The sequence below is a fragment of the Triturus cristatus genome, chromosome 10 (genome assembly GCF_964204655.1).
Source record: "Triturus cristatus chromosome 10, aTriCri1.1, whole genome shotgun sequence".
Taxonomy (NCBI): Eukaryota; Metazoa; Chordata; class Amphibia; order Caudata; family Salamandridae; genus Triturus; species Triturus cristatus.
Genome location: NC_140593.1, coordinates 985624902 through 985639260, shown reverse-complemented (window position 1 = coordinate 985639260; position 14359 = coordinate 985624902). Strand labels below are relative to the sequence as shown.

Genomic DNA, 14359 nt, shown 5'->3' with positions numbered 1-14359 from the left:
AGTCAGGAGAAAGGTGGGGCATGGCAGAGGCACGTGAGCATACGCAGAGGCGGGAAAGCTCGCTTGTGCAGCAGAGCACTGCATCTCTTGAATCCTTTTCTGCAATTACAGTTCACAATCCCAGGCTTGTGCAGAGAAGTATGTGACAAGAAAGGTTTAAACTCTTTAGAAATGCTTTCATAAATTGCATCATGTTGACAAAAGAGTTAGCCAAGAAGTGCTGCGAATTCATATTGTTCCCATTTTTTTCATAGGTTTTGTTAGCAGAAGAAACCAAAACACTCTTTTTATTTCTGTTAAATGTCTCATTTCCAGATGGAAGTGATTTGAAAGAGTTTTAACAAATGCAGCCGCCCTTCATTTAATCAGCTTACTCTAAAGGAGATCCCCAAACTCTTAGGGCATTCTGAGGTGTCTTATTTGTAAGACACAACTCATCAATGCTGTAAAATGCAACATGCTGCTCTCATTCTGTTAAATCTCTCTGGGGTAAACTTTCAAACGTTCAAACATCCCCTACATTTTTTTCTCTAAAATATATTTCTTTTAGTCAGTTTTAGAGCCTAAGGTGATTTTAAATACAATAGTGTTTAATCTTCTGGAAACAAGACTCTGATCTAAAAGTAACCCAGTAGCCTACAATGAAGGAGCAGTGTCTCCTCTTAAGAAAGGTTCTTCACCATGTAAACCTTTTTTCTTTCTTTTTATTTTTAATACATTTTTCACTGTCAGTATTTCACTTATCCATTTCATGGTTATGTTACAAGAACGATCCTTCAGGATTGTCCACAGATTATCCAATGCTTGTAAAAAAATATGTTCTCACACAGATATAAGTTTCAGGTGGCTGTGAAAATGGAGCCAGCATAAAGCATGTGTTCTTCAGTATTCTGTATTAAAGCAAAAACTTCAAAATGAACTCCTCAAAAAACGTATCCACAACAAGCAATTCCACATACGGAGAAAATTCATACTAACATATTCAAATCTCTTCGTCATTATATATTATTTACATATCCAGTCTTCCATATGTTAAAGGCTTCCTATGGTGGGAGCCTCTGGAGCATCAATCAATTGACACCTAAAACCACTTCCAAGATGAATAGGCGATAGCACGAAATCTCTGCACAGAGATTTATTATTAATCAAAAACATCATCTGGGTCCAATTGGATGCCATGGACGCCATTTGTAACTGGCCAAGTGGAATTTTCACCAGGGTAAGTGCATTTAAGCAGGTGTCTGTCTTCAATCATATGAAATCATATAAAAAATCGATAAAGACCTCTCAAGTATTAATGGCAGTGTCCCCGCGCTGACCGAGCATTGCTGTTATAATGTGAGCTTGAACCTACAAGTACCTAGAAGCTGTGTTTCAGCCCCTCAGTCTCAGATTGAAAGAGGTGGAGTCGAAAATGCTGTCAAGTTTGAAGTTTTTTTTGGCTCAGAAGTTTGCATGCGCTGTGCTTGGGGAAGCCCCAGGATATGAACTGCTGTGTTTCCAATCAAATGCAAGTCTAATAATAAATGCACTTTATTTGCGTGGTCATGCTCAAAGGGGGTCTGCGCATGAGGAGTGAAAGAGACCTGACGAAGGCCTACAGAGCAAAGGAGGTGAGTTTCGCAGATCTGGGTGTTTTCTTTTCAATGGGGGAGACAAAGAGACCTGATGAAGGCCTACAGAGCAAAGACGGTGAGTTTCGCAGATCTGGGTGTTTTCTTTTCAATGGGGAAGACAAAGAGACCTGATGAAGGCCTACAGAGCAAAGGAGGTGAGTTTCGCAGATCTGGGTTTTCTTTTTTCACGGGGGTTACAAAGAGACCTGACGAAGGCATACAGATCAAAGAAAGGGAGTTTCATAGATCTGGGTGTTTTCTGTTCATTGGAGAAACATGGAGCTGCCTAGAGTGGTCTGTTCACCAGGTTACCTGACCTTTCAACCTGAGACTGATGCTTTATATGAAACCATGTCCTGTCAGGACCATATTTTCAGACTTGGCACCAAGACATGTACCACTGGCGACGTCTGAGCCTAGTGGGACACCCTACATCCAGGTGGGGACATATCCTCTGGTGGAATTACCCAGGGTTCTGCGGACAAAGCCTAAAATATAGGCATTTTTATGTATCTGTTGGAAATTAGAAGCCGTGATTTGTGACCAAGTGGATAGTGGAGTGGATAGTGGAATCCCCGATGGTTAACATCTCATGTGGGGCAAGATTACGTCTGCACTCATGTTTGTGCTACCTCTGCACAATGGTGGAGGGCAAAGAAAGGAATGGGGTAGAGGATCAATCAATCAGTCAAAGGCCCCTCCCCCTGAAATCCCTGCTATGTACATGGCCACATTCCTAGAACTGAAAGAGCCAGAGAGCTCGTATCTGAGCTCTGGGAAAGGGAAATGTTTGGTTTGCGGAAAAATTATGTAATTCGAGAATAAAAACAAGTCATCTGCCAATGTTCACGCTGGGTTCCATTTTTAACTGGCTTTTTGAGAAGTATATTCTGCTGCAGCTTTTTAAGCAATCTACACTTTTTTGCAGTTTCATACATTTCTCTGTGTTTGAAATGTATGCCATTTGAGGGTTACAGGGAACAGGTGCGCTGATGCAGAGATATGCGTCTGCTTTTAAGACATTGCACTGCCTAAGGTAGATTCATATATTTATGAAATTCTACAGGTTAGTTCATGAGCTGCAGCAGCACAGCAAAGAAAGAGGGAAGGGCACCCACTGTCATGTAAACAGATATGTGATGGCGGAATTTAAATTTGTCAGCGGCATTGCCCTTAGCATGTAAATAGATTTGTGGTTCCGGTATTCGAATTTGTCAGCGGCATTGCCCTTACCATGTAAATAGATTTGTTGTTCCGGTATTCGAATTTGTCAGCGGCATTGCCCTTACCATGTAAATAGATTTGTGGTTCCGGTATTCGAATTTGTCAGCGGCATTGCCCTTACCATGTAAATAGATTTGTGGTGCCCTTACCATGTAAATAGATTTGTGGTTCCGGTATTTGAATTTGTCAGCGGCATTGCCCTTACCATGTAAATAGATTTGTGGTTCTGGTATTTGAATTTGTCAGCGGTATTGCCCTTACCATGTAAATAGATTTGTGGTTCTGGTATTTGAATTTGTCAGCGGTATTGCCCTTACCATGTAAACAGATTTGTGATGGTGGTATTTGAATTTGTCAGCGGCATTGACCTTACCATGTAAATAGATTTGTGATGGCGGTATTTGAATTTGTCAGCGGCATTGCCCTTACCATGTAAATAGATTTGTGATGGCAGTATTTGAATTTGTCAGCGACATTGCCCTTACCATGTTAATAGAATGGTGATGGCGGTATTTGAATTTGTCAGCGGCATTGCCCTTACCATGTAAATAGATTTGTGATGGCGGTATTTGAATTTGTCAGCGGCATTGCCCTTACCATGTAAACAAATTTCTGTCAGTAGCATTGGATTTAATCTGTGGTGTTAAAAGGTGTCAGTGGTATTTTTATTTGTTAAATTTTTTTTGTTCATTTCAATACCATGGGAAACAATGGAACTTATGTTGCAATATGGTGTTAACATCAAGTATTGTGCAATTTGCTGCTAACAAATTCTCATTCTATGGGCACACATTTATTTATCTGATATGTCCTAGAGTGCTGACAAAATAAAATAACATTGATGCAAATCTCTGTATGATACGGCCCCTGTGTTTTGATTATAAAACCGAATCCGAGTAGGTCAAAAGCGTTGTGTTTCTATGGTCCTAACTGCGGAAATAAGAGAGGGTGGATCTCCCCCTACACCATATTCTGTTCTGTTTTTGTTTCTCATTGTCAGTTTCCTTTGTGTTAACTGTGCAACCCTGAATATTTGAATGATCCACTTGCTATTTATTTTTCATTATTTTGCACTGAAAAAACATTCACTCCTATTGATAGAGTGAATTGTTATTTAATATCTTAACTTACCAAATGCAATGACTTAAGCTGAGCAAATATTTTAAGTCTGACCTACATTTAAGGTTCTGTGGTTGCTTGCCAGAAAATGAAGACTCCAATGAGGAGATGACATATCACCTTAGTCAAAATAAATTTTCTTTTCTGATCATTAACAAAAAATTGATAGGTTAAATCCTGGTTCATCTAATGCTGAAGTATAATCTTGCTTCTTTGAAATAGTTCCTGTACTGGGCAATTTGTCAAAGTAAATACTCTTTATAGTGAAGAATACCTGTGTTCAAATGGCGCAGAGCTGGTGGTGTTCCCAAAAGGCTACTGTCAGTGTCTCCTAGAAAATAATTGTTAGTGTCTGAACCTGCAAAGTTCATTTTGCTTACATCCAAATCGATACCTTTGAAGAAATAGGGTGTTTTGTGATTTTTAAGTTTGAGGTTACATACTGCTATGTTGGTAGCAGAGGTGGCTGGTAACTTGCAGAAGTAGTGTGGTAGGCACACATGCACGCACTCACTTCTACCCATCCACCAGCACAATCACTCAAACACATCCATTCACAAGCACTCACGCGTGCACATACGCCTATCCATTTACAAACACAAATGCGCACACATACTCACACCTATCCGTTCACAAGCAGACACATACTAAAATATTCAGACTTTTCCATTCATAAGCATACATGTGCACACACACTGCCACCCATTTACAAGCACATACACCCGCACACTTGCACTTACCCATTCACAGAACACACACGCAAATACACATGCATTCATACATACACACATGCACCCTAACATTCAATAAGGCACTTACTGGGCTGTGGCGGTGATGACAGAACCAGCAGGTGGTGGGAACAAGAAACACGACAGCCCATGAGGAGCTGGAGGCTTTGGGATGAAAAACAGGAAAAAGAACATCCCGCCACCTCCTCTCATTGGTTAACCCTTTCAAGGGTTAGCCAATGAGAGGAACATCTTTCCTAACTCGTCACAAAGTGAGATGGGGTCTATGAGACATGCTGATCCCACCCTGCTCAGTGACGAGTTAGGGAAGTGTGATGTGAGGCGTCATTGATAGACAGTGAGCCCTGAGTTCTTCAGCTCTTAAAAAACCTGAAGCGTCCCAGAGCTGACTCTATCAGTGACGCTCCCCCTCGTCATGCGGGGGAGGATCCTTTCATGGCTTTGCTGGGTTGATGATGTCACTGCCCTTGGGGCTGTGAGATATTCAGCATGGCAAAACGTGGCTCATGCTGGCAGGCGTCGGCGCATTAGCACATGTAAAACACCTGGCTGCCTTACCCTGGCATGGTATCTGTCAAACTGGCAAGGGGATTGGTGGAGGGGCTTAGCCCTGATGCCCGCAGTGACGGATCACCTCTGGTTTGTGGGATGATTTGGTCCCCACCACATGGCTTCTCTTACATATTAAAACATTGGAATGTTCGGGACATAAACATTGGTATAGGCCTGCTGCTGGCAACATTGCAATGTTTTAATGTATATCTACTCAGGATATTTGTACACTACCAACATGCTGCACTCTGATTAGCTCCTAAGTAGTCAATATTCACCCAGGAGATTCATAGCAAGTTCTGACTACAATTCTTATTTAATCATAACCCACATGTTGCTGTGAAAATCACACTCCTCCAAGCAGGAACTAGAGTGTTGACCTGTAGTTATATTTCACAACTAACCCATGTACCCAAGGAATCTGGTTAATGCAATAGCAACAGGTTCCTAGGAATTCATTCATTGGTGACTTCAAATCTCCAATAGAAACAGTCCATTGAGCATTGATCCAATAGGTGTATACAGAATTATCCATAACTTGAATGAAAAAGTGGGCCCCCATACTAGTAAAAAGACATATTGACTTCATTATAAAACAAGTGACATACATTTCACACCACAAAGTAAAGAGTGTAGATGGTGCAGTGCTCTGAGACAGGAGAAAATTAAAAACTGGGTAAAGAAGAGAAATTTCAGAGCTTTTTCAAATGACATTACACCCAAGAAGTATAAGGCAATATAATTCTTCAAATGCTCTTGTTTCCTAAATTGGATCTACAGTCTGAGATGGTATAGTCAATGTTCAAACTCTATGGAGTATATGTGTGGGTCTCGACTGACAGTAGATATCCGTCTGAATGTGTCATCTGTAGCGGCATAGGAACTCATGAAGAGTCAAGCATCCATAGTCTTTTGAATGATCACAAATGAGTGCTCTGTCTTTTGGCAAATGCTCAAAGCCGTAACCCACATGGGTCTAAAACCAGATGCGTACTAGTCCAGCCTGTGTCTCTTGAAAAGCCGGTCCTGTCGAATTCTTTGGATTAGGACTAAACATTTGCATAAAAACGCTTATCATTTCACCTGCTAGAAAGAAAGGAGTCCTAATAGACATTCTTTATGTTTGCTTTGGGTTGCCTTTTACATTTAAAATGCTCCCAATCTATGGAAAATGTTTTAAACAGTGTAAACCTTGACATATTGTAATGTGCTTTACAAATAATTGCTTCATTGTTTAGATAAGCACAAATGGAAGGTGATTGTAATGTTAAGAATGTGATTAGTTATACTCTGTTTTATAAAATAGTTTGTTCTTTTACTGGTTTAAACATTCTACAAATTGGGAAATGCATTACATGTATTTGTAATGCTTTCAAATTTGAGCCATCTTTAGTATTTAACAACTAGAGAAAGCTTGATTCTTTATGTATACATAATATACATAGTAAGCACGGTAGGGTGAAGCACAAACCCGTACCACCTCAGAAGCTAAAATACAATGTATAGTATTACAAAGAACATTTCAACATGTACAGGATTCGATAAAATACCAACAGAAAGGAAGGGGGCCTATTCTTTTGGCTTACAAACTAGTAGAATTATTTTTTGTATGCATTTTAATGGATTTTTCTAACTCCAATTTTATGGTTGTGATTGAGCAATGCAGCAAATTGTATTTCTGCATGATTAAAGAGACCTATTTAACCAAACTCTTTACATATTTCAAAATACGTTGTAATTAATGAAATTTGAATGTAGCTGTCTTCAAATCATATATAGATGTTTTACATAGATAATCATTTTTTATTTGTTTTTATAATTTCCTTACACTTTACTCATAATAAAATGATTTTCACGCAAGTTCACATTCATGCAGAGAGGTGCAAAAGAAAGGTACTATAAAGAAAATAGGAGAAGTAAAATAAAAAATTAAATAGCCAAATAAAAACTCAGTTTGAAAACTAAAGTATTAATTTCTGACCCTCTTAATATGTAAATGGATGAATGACTAAAAACCCCCTTAGTTGTCTACCAGAATGCTTCTATTTAAAATTTAAGGATGAGGTATTATGTGGCAGAGAGGGAGTATAGTCTGAGGAAACAGAAGTGGAAAGGGAATGGTGGGGATATGTAGTAAGCTCTCTTATTAACTATGTTTAACCCTTTAAAAATTTGTTCTGCCATAAATGGCTATAAACCCATGTTTTCCTTCACATTTAAAAAAAGATTGGTTTCATATCTGCATTAACAATAAACAGTAAATTAAATTATTATTCCATCTCATTTAATGCAGACTTCGCCTTGTGGAATGCTTTAATATTCAGTAGCTCGGATTCCAGCTGTAGGGTGTTACAATGTCCCATAATAATAAAAATAATAATGATGATGATAATAACATTAATACATTTTTTTTAAAAGCCAATTTTACTATTAGGTCAACATATCTCAGTTGAGGGGGCAGAAGCAGTTTGTGATTTACAAGGTAAGTGAGGTTGAACATTTCCTAGATGTCTGCCACAAAACCTTTTAGAAGAATCTGCCACTTTTTATGGTAAAGCCCAGGGAATTGGGATTCAAATGTGGCCAGCAGAAAGTTTGATGGTGTCACATGGTGGGCCTTACTAACCTATTTTATGATATCAGAATTAACTTGCATCTTGGTTCACACAAGGTAGGCTAACTATAAGATTATCCATGTGTTTGGAGATATTTTCAGACTTTTTTGGACATCCCAAAGTTTTACTTTAGTCCAGTAGTTCTGTGACACTCATACATTTATTTGATTGCTCAAATGCGTAAATGTTTCTGAATACAAAATTGAAACCGGTGTACACATTTCCATGCAGAAAGTTGGCAAAGAAGTGCATTTGCCTTTTTCCCTTTTTTTTCTCCACGTGAATAATGTTTTTTAAAACAGAGAAATTCCTTGCCTTGCACCCCCATTATTATACGGTGGGTTTCGTCAAAGTTTCTACCCATGAAATTCAGCCTAGAAATATACTTTGGGCCATATTATCAAGAACACGCGATAAATATTGCAAATCGCGCTTAGCGCGTTTTTCATTATCGCCCTCTATCGCTGAATTATATCGCCGTGTTAGCGGCGTATTAGCAACGCTTTGCTAACAGGCGAAGTACAATCCAGCGATAGACTGCGATAATGATCATTAGCGTGTGAAATCCTGCGATGATTTCACAGCGCTAATGAAAAGCTTGGTAACAGAGGAGTGTGTACTTAACCATACAATCTACCTCCCATAGGCAATAATGCTAAGTCAGGTTTTATTCAGGCCTTAGAATCATGCGATTATGGGGGATTAGAGCGCCTTTTGTCATTGCTTCGCTGCTCAGGGGCAGCATTGTTAATACCGCATATTATACCGGGCAAACACATGAAGAATAAGTAGTACCGAGTATTATAACAGGCAAACTCATGTGGAATAAGTAGGCGGAAACCAGTCTAGGCCTGCTTGTGTTTCTGTGTGGAGGGAGCCTTGGCTGGGAGTTTGGAGGGACCCTTGCCTGGGAGTTTGGGCTGGTCTGTTCCCATTGTAGCAGGAGCAAGACAGATTTGCATATGACTGATCTCTGTATAGAGTAGTGGGTGAAAAATGATCGTCTGGATGCAGCCCACGTGAGCAGTGGCTGAGATGAAGTCAAGCATTCCTTCTATCACTGTTGTTTCTTCAGTAGATGTTGTAAGGGTGGTGTGTATGCCCTGACGTAGGTTCCATGCTCAGTGTGTCACAGGACTCAAACTGTATCTCAAGACAAGACTTAAGTAGATCAAAACTGGTCTGGGGTGACTTGTGTTCCCATGTGGAGGGGACCTGGCCTGGCATTTGGGCTGGATTGTTCATATTGGAGAAGGATTAAGACTGATTTGTATATGGCTGGTCTCTGTCTAATGTAGCATTGTGGGTGAGAAACTATTGTCTGTAATGCAGCCCTGAGTGATCACCATTGGTTGATATTAACTCCATCATTCTTTTCGTCACTTTGTTGCTTGTCGCAGTAGAATGGGCAAACAGGTGCTTACATCTTCAGGAAACCCAGATTTGTAATTGTGCCAAGCCATGGGAGATTGCAAGTTATACCACGTCTGCTTGAATTCTGCAAATATTCTGTAAAATCTCCATTTCATATGTTCTCATTTGAACCTAGAGTATAAAACCTCTTAAAATCAGAGAGGCATTAACTGCAAGTCTAATAAACAAACACTAAGTGCTTGCTTCATTTGGCCTTATCTAGCACGGTTACCAGACCCAGGTTTGAGAAAATAAATTTTAAGGGTTCGGGTGGGATGTAATCCAATCTATTCATCCCATCCACATAGGACTGGGGTGCAGAATAATAGTGGTTTTTGTCCCTGCCCTTTGAAAGTCAAATGTACTCTTACGCATATTCTTATGGATTGCGTCTTTTATCTCGCAAATCGGATCAAGTTTTTAAGACCTCTAGGGCATATCATCAAGCCCCGGAGATAAAATTATCGCCGCTTTAGCGTCCGTTTTCGGATGGAAAGCGGCGATAATTTTATCGCCTAATCAGCAAGGTCACGCTGTCGCGTGAATCCTTGCATTATCGCCCTTTCCCCCAACGCCCATCTTTGCATCTCTAAAGAGATGCAAAGTGGGCGTGCCTGCCCTGACATAGCTGGAGAAATGTCGCTAAGCGACATTTCTCCAATTATCAATGGGCACGCTAACCTGCAGAGCGACAAGCAAAGTAGCGATAACCTCTGTTATCGCAACTTTCCTTACGCCTTCTTCAAAACTGACTTAGCCATGATATCCTATGTAAGGTGGATATCATGGCTAAGTATGCCTTGCCCTATCAGCAAGCTTTCGCCAAACCTTGTGCGATTATCGCTGTATTTCCAGCGATAATCGCACAATTGGCAGCTTGTGCTCTGAATTTTATCGCTTTGGAGATAAGCGTTGCTGATAGCACGCTATCTTCGCGATAAAATTCAGAGTTGGCCGGCGATAATTATCCTTGCACTAAGAGTGCTGAGCGATAATTATCGCATGGCCTTGATGATATGTCCATCTGTTTTTTTAAAATGACGCTTTTCACAGCAACAAAGCGGTGGAGTTATTGTCTGCGATGCGATACTTAGATGTGGCAGTTGGGATTGCTCGTTTTTTTACGATCTGTTAAACAGAATTTTAAAAATGAAATGTAATGGGGGTGGGGTGGTGCAGCGAGGAGGGGGGCTCATTTAAAGCTTTTAATTGTTAAGTGTGCTTTTAGAATGTTTTATGGACAATCGTCTAAACTTGTTTTTGAACCTTTAAAAAAAACCACTAAGTGCATAGTCAGATACTGAGGGTCATTTTGCAGCACTCCAGGTGCAGGTTTGTGAGAACCCCAGATGAGTCCCAACTTGTTTCAGTGTGCGGCTCTGAAACTCAACAGTGGACCCAGTATGTTTTTACAGCACATCTGTGAGAACACAGCTGGCGTCTTAACTTAGGCTGTATACAGTTTTGAGGTTTCAGTGTGAACCGCTTCCTAGAACAGAAATAGTAACTAGGTCGAAATATGTTGTCTAAAGTTATGTTATGGTATGGTACCTTATTTTATGTAATCTTATGTTATGGCATGTTATGTGCTGTGTTACCTGACCTTTTGTCGATTGCTTGCTACCTGCATCAGAGTGGGTCCTTCTCAGTGAAAAGTAGACACGCCACATTCATAACCTTCTTCAGGGTCTTCAGGGTACTTCAAAAGGTGCTACTTAGGGTCCTACATCTGGGATTAGTGCACCAAGTACTGCTGCTAACATATGTGTTACTCCTATAGCTAATACTACGCCTACTTACATTGTCATTTCTACTACTTATATTTTTAAAACTACTAGTACTAACATTACTACAACTCCTAATACTATTGTTGCTGCCACTATGAGTACATTGGGGCATATCAGCAACGAGGCGATATAAAATTATCGCCGCTTTTGCGTCCGTTTTCAGGCGAAAAGCGGCGATAATTTTATCGCCTAATCAGCAAGGTCACGCCATCGCGTGAAACCTTGCATTAGCGCCCGGATTCTTAACGCCCGGCTTTGCATCTCTAATGAGATGCAAAGTGGGTGTTACTGACCTGACATGACAGGAGATATGTCGCTAAGTGACATTTCTCCTATCATCAAGCCCCACGCTATGAAGCATAGCGGCAAGAAAAGTAGCGATAACCCATGTTATCGCTACTTTCCTTACGCCTGCTTCAGGACTGACTTAGCCATGATATCCTATGGAAGGTGGATATCATGGCTCAGTATGTGAGGCCCTATCATCAAGCTAAAGCCAAACTTCGTGAGATTATCGCTGGGTTTCCAGCGATACTCTCACGTTTGGCAGTTAGCGCTAGGATTTTTATCACTTTTGAGATAAGCGTTGCTAATAGCACGCTATCTCAGCGATAAAAATCCACGTTAGCCGGCGATACTTATACTAGCGCTAAGTGCGCTTAGCGATAATTATCGCCGGCTGTTGCTGATATGCCCCTTAGTGTTACAAGACATTTTGAAGATACTACCACTATTACTACTACTATGACACCTCTTTCTACTAGTTCTACAACGGATCATATTAGTAGTGCCACTATCACTGATACCACTAAGTACTTCAGCTGCTAGGAGAACTGACAAAAGTAAAATGATTACCACTATTACCACATATACTTCCTCTAGTGCTACAAGAACTGGTAATATTATTGGTCTACCACAAGTCCATCATTTTCAGAGTGGAAGAATAAGATAAAAAGAATAGTTAAGGAAGAATTTTGGTATCATACACCAATTAATATAATACCGACTCGTTACAGAATGTGGGGTCGCTCGGCCTATGGGGATAACCCTAAAGAAGATTAAGGTTTACAGAATCTTTAAAAAATGTCCTTATTTTGTGCTGAAATTTGCAATTTTTGCTATTGCAGTGTGAGAGCACAGCCACTCTAGCCATTACAGTCACCTTAATTAAATGAAGTTGTGTAATGGTTATTTTAATCTAGTATGAGAGCGACACAAAAAGAATATGATTGTTTTCCAAATTTTTGATATTTAGAAACTATTGACTATTTGAAAAATGTGGTCCTGAGTAAATGTATTTCTGTAAACAAAAGCTCAAGCCATAGCCTCAGTATATATGTAAAGGGCTAAGATCTATGTAATTATGTACGAGTTGGAAGTTCTGTTTTATTTATATTTGCCTGAAACAGTGCTTAATTTGTTAAAAAAATAAGCACCAGGGCTCTCGTCATGAGGCCACTGCAGCTTGCACCACACCTTGCGCTCCCAATGATAGTAACAACACAACTACTAACCATCACACTTCTACAAGTGTGACAATTCGGCCTTTTCCAGGCCCCAAAGCTATAAGAATGGCTTGGGTGGCAGGTAATAGTCATTTTAATGTATATTCAATCAATATTTTACTTGTTGTGGTCATCTCTAATTTAGCCAGACAGTGCCGCCTTGTGGCAGACTGTCACAAGCGCAGGTGTTGACAATAAAGTGTTCAGTGCGGGTGCTGAGCACTGGAAACGACCAGCTCAAATTGAGCACTGGTCTGAAATATGTGATAATTCAACATTTACGTTTTTTTGTAAAAGGCTGTATCCTAAACAATAAAACAAATAAAAAACAACTGATAGTATTAATAGAGCTACTACAACTGATGCCACTACTAGTTTTTGTACAGCTGCTATTGCTTCACCTGGTAATGTAAAAACTGCTGACATCATTAATAATATTATTAATGCCACTACTACTGGTGCCATTACTACTAGTTATAATAAAACTACAGCTACTTTTCAACAGGACACACCCCAGTTTCCCCATCATTCGTTATGTTGTCTTGTTTTAATTAATTATTGTTCACAAAATATATGAAAAGTGTAACTCTATAAAACAGTTACTTGATGTATAGGTTATTGTGTGATATAAAGCCAAGGTACAATGCGGTCAATGACTTTGTCCGTGAAAGAAGTTTACTAACTTCTGGTTTACTGGGTGATGGAGAGAGTAGGTAAGTGAGTGGATAGATGATGGAGAAGCACGAGTCGGCCACGAAGGGACTCAGGATGTCTAAGTGAATGAATGGCCCAAACACATGTCATCTTATCTCCAAATGTCCTTTCATTTATCCAGAATGTTAAGTATACAGCAATGATGTGCCATATGTGAAAAAGTGGCATCTTATGCCAGATTATTGATGTCATTTGGGCAACTCTCCTTTGGGATGTCATGTGTGAGATCATGAGTATCACATGGCAGGAAAGCTAAAGTTTCATAGCTATTTTAATTAATTCACAAATTTCTGAGGTTTTTTGAGGCTTTGATTCATATCCCTAAGACATCTTCAACCAAGATTTTATTTCTCTGGTTTTATACTGCTGAATAGTTGTGTCTAATAGACCCTTTCTCCGCCTTGACTTAGGGTTTTTTAATCAATGCCATGAGTTTCTGATGATATCCATTGGTGATGCCTCATTAATATGTCTACCGCCCTAGGGGGCGGGGCTTGCGAAGTTTACTTGAGTTATTTGTACGACACATAACTAGCAGCTATCTTGTATGTGTTCCACTGAAATGACAATATATGTTTAGTTAAGGTTCTTTTATAGTGCTCGCTATTGGCAGGACGTCAGAGCGCTTTACACAACAACTACACCTGAGGAGTTCCAGGTGCACAAATAACGCCAGTAGCATTATTAACATTATTAATACGAACAACATTATAATATGACACTAATATTTAATTTTAACATAAAACATATGGATATTATAATTCTATCAAAAACATAATGATAGCAGCATCATTATTCCTTCACACAAACCTTAATAGGTCATTAAAACATAGGCTACGGTGCCCTCACATTCAGTCCACAAGCAAAAGAGTTAAGGAATATAATAAAAAAGACTGGGGCGTGCTCCCGATGCAGTGACCTTGGAAAGGGTCAGAGTGGATCATTCACTTTCAGCACACAGAAGATTCCTAGCTTGCAGCATAGACTAGTTGTGATTTACTTGAGCCCCATCAAAGAAAAGCTAGCTCCAATGCGAAAATATGGTTGCCCATAAAACCCAGTCAT

General features: G+C 39.8%; 1 protein-coding gene across 3 annotated transcripts in view; it reads left to right on the top strand.

Moving 5' to 3' along the window:
- Window positions 1-1049: 1049 nt before the first annotated feature.
- Window positions 1050-14359, top strand: part of TNFRSF13B (TNF receptor superfamily member 13B) — a 141439-nt gene continuing 128129 nt past the window's right edge. The window contains exon 1 of one of the 3 annotated variants that reach the window (XM_085628919.1): window positions 1050-1219. The gene's annotated coding sequence lies outside the window, so the exon portion shown is untranslated. Of the gene's footprint in view, window positions 1220-1547; window positions 1693-14359 lie in introns of those variants that run through there. The other 2 variants (XM_085628918.1, XM_085628917.1) reach the window with 2 other exon arrangements.